We start from the raw sequence: 7,592 nt of genomic DNA, 5'->3' as shown, positions 1-7,592 counted from the left end.
AGAAAATATGCCTTTAAAGGGCAACAGTCACACTCCTTTTTGTTGCTTTCTCTGTAAATCTTTGGGTTTTATTTGAAAATTCAAGGGTCTAAAGAACAAATAAATCAAAATAATTCAACAATTTAGCAATTTCAAGCATTGCCTTTAATAACAATGAATCAATCTAGTCAATTCTAATGTTTAGCACCAATGAAATAAATGTCCACGCTGTGCATGGGGCTATATTCCGTTAACATCTCCTTTTCATACTTCCACCAGCAACACAGAGCGATAAAAACTGAAGGGGTGGATCAGGGCTCTGTATGTAACTTTTCTACTTGTGAAGAGAAAAGAATAGTTGAATAAAGCAAGGAAGAAAATGAGATGAATACCTTTGAATGCCAGATGTCCATATATCATGGTTCTCCTTTAAAAGAGTGGCATTTGGAAATAAAACCTGAACTGGCAACCTTAAGAGAAACACTGAAAACAAATGCCTCTATAACCCTTTTGTATAAACTTGCCCATTATTGCTGTTCTGTGCCTTCAAGTGACTGTATCATAGGCAAGATTTATTCAGAGGACATTTCCTTGGCTTTGTTTAAGGCTGAGAGAGTGCAACCTGCCACAATTATCCAATGGCTTTTAATGGCTTAGACAAGTGTCCCAATTCAACAGTCAAATCCCTATAATGCTGGCTTCCAATTATCCTTAATTGTAGTCTAAATAAATTGCTTTGGAGAGTAGCTGCCAAGTTCACTGAATGTCAGGCAAAAAACAACTGTCCTCTGTTTTATTTGAGTCCCTTGGATTGTTTTAAATAGTTTTACAATTGTTTAAAGCTGTTTGTGCTGTCTGTACTCCACCCGCAATTTCCAGATATGGGGTGGGATATAAATATTTAAACAAACAAATGGAAATGGGTTCAGCATTAACTTGAAACATTTCTAGTTTTTCTGTGTTACTTCTAATGCCGCCTTTGTTCCTTTTCCTATATTCTGCTCCCACCAATCCCTTGGCTGTCATAACCATCCTTTAAAAAATAAAAAGGGGGAAAACATAAAGAGAACAAACAATGTGCATAGGAAAAACTTTTTCTCTGGGGAGAGCAAGAAACTTACAGTGCATCGGATGGTGTTGTTGTGTTTCCTGTGGGGAGAGCATTGTCTCTAGGCTCAAATTAATGCCACAAGTGGAAGATACAGCTCAGCTGTTTATAAACTAATATGCAGCAATTATGATAAAACAAAACTCATTCGGAAATTCTGCTGTAGCTATGACAACGGTGTTCAGGGTATTCTATTGAAAGCATAAAAGCAGCGACGGCCAGGGTGAGTAAATAGTATCTGTTATTGATTTATGAAGGTTCCAAACAGTGAAAATTGGTTAATATATTTTTGTCATGAAATATTTTTGGTATTTCAAAACCTTCATTTTGATGGATAAAGTTATAGCCTATTTAAATGGCATCCAGCAGACAGAAGTTGTCAAAGACAGAACGCCACAAGATTCAAAGTAACAGAGTTTATTAGATTACAGAACTCAAAAATGCCCGTAAAAACACAAGGGCCAGGCAGTTTTTGCCTTTAGTAGCAAAAAGGGACAAAAGTAAATGTTCAAAAGATAAACCGGGTTAAACCGGAGTTTAATCCGGGTAAAAACAAACTGCTTGCTTCAGCCTAGGTATTAACAGAACAAAAGCCAAGGAACAAAAGATACAAGGAATGCAACTAATTGGCAGCAGATTCCTCTCTGCTGCCAGCACTGTGCTTAGAGTAACTTGCGTCGCTCCCACACACACACAGTAGACAGGATCTCCAACACGAGCAATTCAGCCAAGGATTGCAGAAGTAGAGTAGACCAGTTCCGTTCCGTAGATCAAAGCCAGAAGCAGACGTTTGTAGTTTTTCCAAGTCCAAGAAGGGGGGAAGACAAGCCGTGGTCAGTTCAGTCCGGGTTCTCAAAGCAGGAGATGGCGTCCGTCAGAAAGACGACGGAAGGTCAAGCTAATAAGAGTAAGCACAGGTTTGCACAAACAAATGCCCACACAATCCCTCCCGCCGTCTGACCTTGGATTCCAATCAACTTACGTCTCAGCACAGGAAAGCACACAAGTCTTCAGGGAAGCGTCCCACACACACACGGATCCCAAGCGTTTGCCCAGATTACCTTGCCCGACGCAATTTGCAATTGCTCCCAAGCCCCATTTTATGCCAGTTACAAATCTTCATCACTGTCAGCTGTCCTCCTTAACCCGGGCGTTTCCTCATCACTTTCCTCGTCAGAGCTGGAACACCTCTGACTACGCCCAACAGCATCTCCAGCTGTGGATCCCGTCCCATCCCTCCAGCTAAGCCATGGGTCTAATCCTGAAGGTCCCCATCCATCTTCTGTCCCATCATGGCCAGTGGCACCCAATTCCTCCCTTACCCGAGTCCAATCCATCTCATCCTCCTCTGAGCTAACCAGCCCCTCCTCCATTCTCTCCGTAAACCCTTCGAAAGATTCTTCGTCAGATGGTGCTGCAAATATGTCTCGCAGTCTTTTTCTCTCTCGCTCCTCGAGAGTATCTGACTCCCGAGGAGTCTTACGCCCACGTCTGTCAGTAACAGAGCCATGAGGCTCAATCATAACACTATCCCCTCTCACAAAGGCCTCCTCCCCCGATGGCGGAGAAGTGGCAGTGATACCCTCCGCTATAGCACCACGACGACTAGAGGTATCAAGTTTCAACAGTGAACGATGAAAGACTGGATGGACCTTTAAACTAGACGGTAAACGCAAACGAAACGCAACGGAAGAAATCTTTTTAACGATAGGAAAGGGACCCAAATACCGAGGCGCAAACTTTCCCCCAGCCTGTTTAATATGTTTGGAAGATAACCACACCAAATCCCCTTCTTCCAACTCCTCCCCTGCCTGCCTGTGGCGGTCAGCCTGAGTCTTCTGCGTTGCCTTAGCTTCCAGCAGTAAGCGACGGGCAACATCATGCAATGCAGCCATTTCCGTAGAGCGGTACACAGGGTCCGAAGAGACCACATTGGTCGACGGCGCCACACCTCCCCGTGGGTGAAAACCATAAGTTAGCTCAAACGGCGTATGCTGACTAGATGTGTGCACCGCATTGTTGTAAGCAAATTCCGCCACCGGTAGCCACTTCACCCAAGCCGTGGGTTGGTCTAAACAAAAACAACGCAGATATTGCTCTAAGAGCCCATTAACCCGTTCCGACTGTCCATCCGTTTGCGGATGGAAAGCTGAAGAAACGTTTAACTTAGTCCCCAAACACTCATGGAAATGTTTCCAAAAGCGTGACACAAATTGCGGAGCCCTATCTGAAATAATCACCTCGGGTGCTCCGTGCAAACGATAGATGTGCTTAGTAAATAGTAAGGCCAACGTAGGGGCCGCCGGAATGGTTGAACAAGGAATAAAATGAGCCAGTTTACTAAATAAATCCACCACCACCCAAATACAAGTATAACCCCCAGACTTAGGTAAATCTGAAATGAAATCCATGGAAATGATTTGCCATGGCCTGTCCGGAACAGGTAAAGACGACAACAACCCTCTAGGGCGCCCAACAGGCGTCTTACTCTGCTGGCAAACGGCGCAGCTGTCACAAAAGCGCAGAATGTCTTGCCGCATCTTTGGCCACCAATAGCTCCTGGTAATGAGCTGCACGGTCTTGAATCTGCCAAAGTGCCCAGCCATGGGTTCGTCATGGTGGGCTCTAATCACCTCCAACCTGAGGGCCCCCACTGGTACGTAGACCTGCCCCCTGCGTACCAATACTCCGTCTTGATCTTGTAGATGCGGCAGTATGGTACGGTTACCTGCTGAGAGCAGCATCAGTTGCTCCTGTGTCCACACATCATCCCTCTGAGCCGCAAGGATCTGGTCATGTAACCCGAGCTCATTATCTACAACACACAGAGAGGCAGTAGGCAAGATGGTCTGACATACAACCTGCTCATTAGTCTTAAACTCCGGCTTGCGGGATAAAGCATCGGCCCGCAAGTTTGCCTTCCCCTCTACGAACTGCACCTTGAAGTTAAACCTGGAGAAAAACAAAGCCCATCGGATTTGACGCTGGTTTAACTTCTTTGCTGTTTGCAAGTGCTCTAAGTTCTTGTGATCAGATCTGACCACGATCTGGTGCCGTGCCCCTTCAAGCCAGTGCCGCCACACCTCAAACGCCACCTTAATCGCCAACAACTCCTTCTCCCATATGGTATAGTTCTGCTCGAAGGGTGTTAGTTGCCGCGAGTAAAATCCACAGGGACGCAAGGTCCCTGAGGAGTCCTTCTGAGACAATACAGCCCCCAACGCGTAGCTAGAAGCGTCCGCTTCTACCACGAACGGTTTGTCAACATCAGGATGGGTTAGTATGTTGTCCGATTGAAAACTAGACTTAAGTTGTAGAAACGCCTCGTGAGCTTCCCGCCCCCACACAAATGGCTGTTTCTTGCGCAGAAGCTGCGTCAAAGGTACCGTGAGCTTTGCAAAATTCGGAATAAACTCCCGGTAGTAATTAGCGAAACCTAAGAACCTTTGTACATCCTTCTTAGTCTTCAGCTCCTGCCATGAGTTGACGGCGTCAACCTTATGTGGGTCCATTTTAAGTTCCCTACCTGACACTACATGACCTAGGAACTCCACTTCAGGCACATGAAAGACGCACTTGGAAGCCTTGGCGAAAAGCCCATTAGCCCGCAGTCGGTGCAGAACCTGCTTGACATGTTGACGATGTTCTTTCTCGTCCTTAGAAAAAATCAAGATATCATCCAAATAAATCACTAAAAATTGGTCAATTAGGTCCCTGAACACATCGTTCATGAACCTCTGGAAGACCGCAGGAGCATTACAAAGCCCAAAAGGCATGACTCGGAACTCGTGGCATCCGAAACACGTGTTAAATGCCGTCTTCCATTCATCCCCTTCCCGTATACGGATTAAGTTATAGGCCCCCCGCAGGTCAAGCTTGGTAAAGACCTTAGCCCCTTGCACCCTTGATAACAGTTCCGAGATTAAAGGGAGCGGGTACCTATCCCGAATGGTGTATTTGTTTAGGATCCGATAGTCGCAGACCAACCTAAGTTCCCCAGTCTTTTTGGCTACAAAGAATACTGGTGCCGCAGTTGGAGAACTAGATGGGCGAATAAACCCCTTGGCTAAATTTTCATCTAAAAACTCCCGCAAAGCTTGCCTTTCCGGTACAGTCAAGGCATACAGCCTCCCTGCTGGCAGTTTCGCACCTTCTGCCAGCTTGATGGCGCAATCATATGGCCTGTGCGGTGGTAATTTGTCCGCTTCTCTTTTACAAAATACATCAGAGAACTCCCCATACTCAGCAGGCACTCCCTCCATATCAGCATGAGTAACGTTTAAAGTGCAACAATCCTGCCTCTTTAAGATCACTTTACGTGTTGCCCAATCCACTTGTGGGTTTACTACAGCTAGCCAATCCATCCCCAGGATCACATCATATCTAGGCAAGCTCGTAATATCCCACACAAACGTTCCCGTTACTCCCTGCACCTCCCACGTTACTGCTGAGGTTTCCTGGTTAACCACCCCAGTCTCCAGCAGTCTCCCATCTGCTCCCTCCACCCACACGTCGCATGCCTTGCGCACTCTAGGAATGCCATGCTTCTTAGCAAACTCAATATCTATATAGGAGACCGTCGCTCCTGAGTCCAGCAGTGCCAGAGTAGAAACAAGTTCCCTTCCCCCAACAGATAATGTAATGGGTACGAAAACATGCTTCCTCCCCTCAGTTGACTGCTTGAGGAGCCCTAGTGCGTTGGACTCACGTCGCACTAGGGCTGGCCTTTTCCCGAAAGCTGGGAAGGTTTCACATTACAATTTTTGGCAAAATGCCCAGCATTCCCACAGTACAAACACAAGCCCAGCTGCCTCCTACGGCTCTTTTCCTCTGTAGACAGTTTTTTAAAGACCCCAAGCTCCATGGGCTCTTCCCCCATCACCACAGGTGCCCTGGTTACATGCATGGGTGGCGCACACATTGCTTTTGAGTGTTTACGAGCCTCGAACCTTGCGTCTAAACGCAGCACCTTAGCTACTAAGGCGTCCCAGCTTTCAGCCGGCTCCAAGCGTGCTAATTCATCCTGGAGCATATCACTTAACCCGGCAGTAAATAAAAGCATGAATGCATTTTCCCCCCAATCCAGCTGGTGGCGATACAGGTTAAACTTATTTAAGTAATCCAAAACAGTCCCCTTTCCCTGTTTCAACCGATACAGAGCCCACCCAGCGTTCTCCGTGCGGAGAGGATCCCCAAAAGTATCAGTTAACAACTTTTTGAAATTATTCAAATTGTCCTTGACTGGGTCATTTCCCAAAATTAAATTAGTGGCCCATTGTCCTGCGGGACCGGTCAACAAACTCAAAATAAAAGCCACCTTACTAGTGTCAGTAGGAAAAGCATGAACACTGAGCTGTGAAAAATAAAGCTCCACTTGTGCCAAAAAGGTTGGCAACTTGCACCTGGTTCCGTCAAAGCGTTCAGGAGTCAAAACATGTCCTTTCACAGCAAAAGCTGTTTGGCTTACGGTAAAGGCCGTTTGCAATTGGTCTACTTTGGCTCTTAACTCATCCATCGTCTTCCTGACGGGTTTATTGCTGCAATAAACTTTTTATGGGCGTCGGGCAATCTGTCAAAGACAGAACGCCACAAGATTCAAAGTAACAGAGTTTATTAGATTACAGAACTCAAAAATGCCCGTAAAAACACAAGGGCCAGGCAGTTTTTGCCTTTAGTAGCAAAAAGGGACAAAAGTAAATGTTCAAAAGATAAACCGGGTTAAACCGGAGTTTAATCCGGGTAAAAACAAACTGCTTGCTTCAGCCTAGGTATTAACAGAACAAAAGCCAAGGAACAAAAGATACAAGGAATGCAACTAATTGGCAGCAGATTCCTCTCTGCTGCCAGCACTGTGCTTAGAGTAACTTGCGTCGCTCCCACACACACACAGTAGACAGGATCTCCAACACGAGCAATTCAGCCAAGGATTGCAGAAGTAGAGTAGACCAGTTCCGTTCCGTAGATCAAAGCCAGAAGCAGACGTTTGTAGTTTTTCCAAGTCCAAGAAGGGGGGAAGACAAGCCGTGGTCAGTTCAGTCCGGGTTCTCAAAGCAGGAGATGGCGTCCGTCAGAAAGACGACGGAAGGTCAAGCTAATAAGAGTAAGCACAGGTTTGCACAAACAAATGCCCACACAATCCCTCCCGCCGTCTGACCTTGGATTCCAATCAACTTACGTCTCAGCACAGGAAAGCACACAAGTCTTCAGGGAAGCGTCCCACACACACACGGATCCCAAGCGTTTGCCCAGATTACCTTGCCCGACGCAATTTGCAATTGCTCCCAAGCCCCATTTTATGCCAGTTACAAATCTTCATCACTGTCAGCTGTCCTCCTTAACCCGGGCGTTTCCTCATCACTTTCCTCGTCAGAGCTGGAACACCTCTGACTACGCCCAACAGCATCTCCAGCTGTGGATCCCGTCCCATCCCTCCAGCTAAGCCATGGGTCTAATCCTGAAGGTCCCCATCCATCTTCTGTCCCATCATGGCCAGTGGCACCCAATT

General features: G+C 46.5%; 1 long non-coding RNA gene across 1 annotated transcript in view; it reads left to right on the top strand.

Annotated features, from left to right (window-relative positions):
* Nucleotides 1–1,069: 1,069 nt before the first annotated feature.
* Nucleotides 1,070–7,592, top strand: part of LOC134297615 (uncharacterized) — a 52,442-nt gene continuing 45,919 nt past the window's right edge. Inside the window, exon 1 of the long non-coding RNA XR_010004415.1 lies at nt 1,070–1,310. This is a non-coding gene — a long non-coding RNA (uncharacterized LOC134297615). The remainder of the gene's footprint in view (nt 1,311–7,592) is intronic.

Source organism: Anolis carolinensis, chromosome 3 (assembly GCF_035594765.1).
Source record: "Anolis carolinensis isolate JA03-04 chromosome 3, rAnoCar3.1.pri, whole genome shotgun sequence".
Classification (NCBI taxonomy): Eukaryota; Metazoa; Chordata; class Lepidosauria; order Squamata; family Dactyloidae; genus Anolis; species Anolis carolinensis.
Note: the sequence above shows the minus strand (reverse complement) of the source record. Positions and strands in the feature narration are given on the sequence as shown.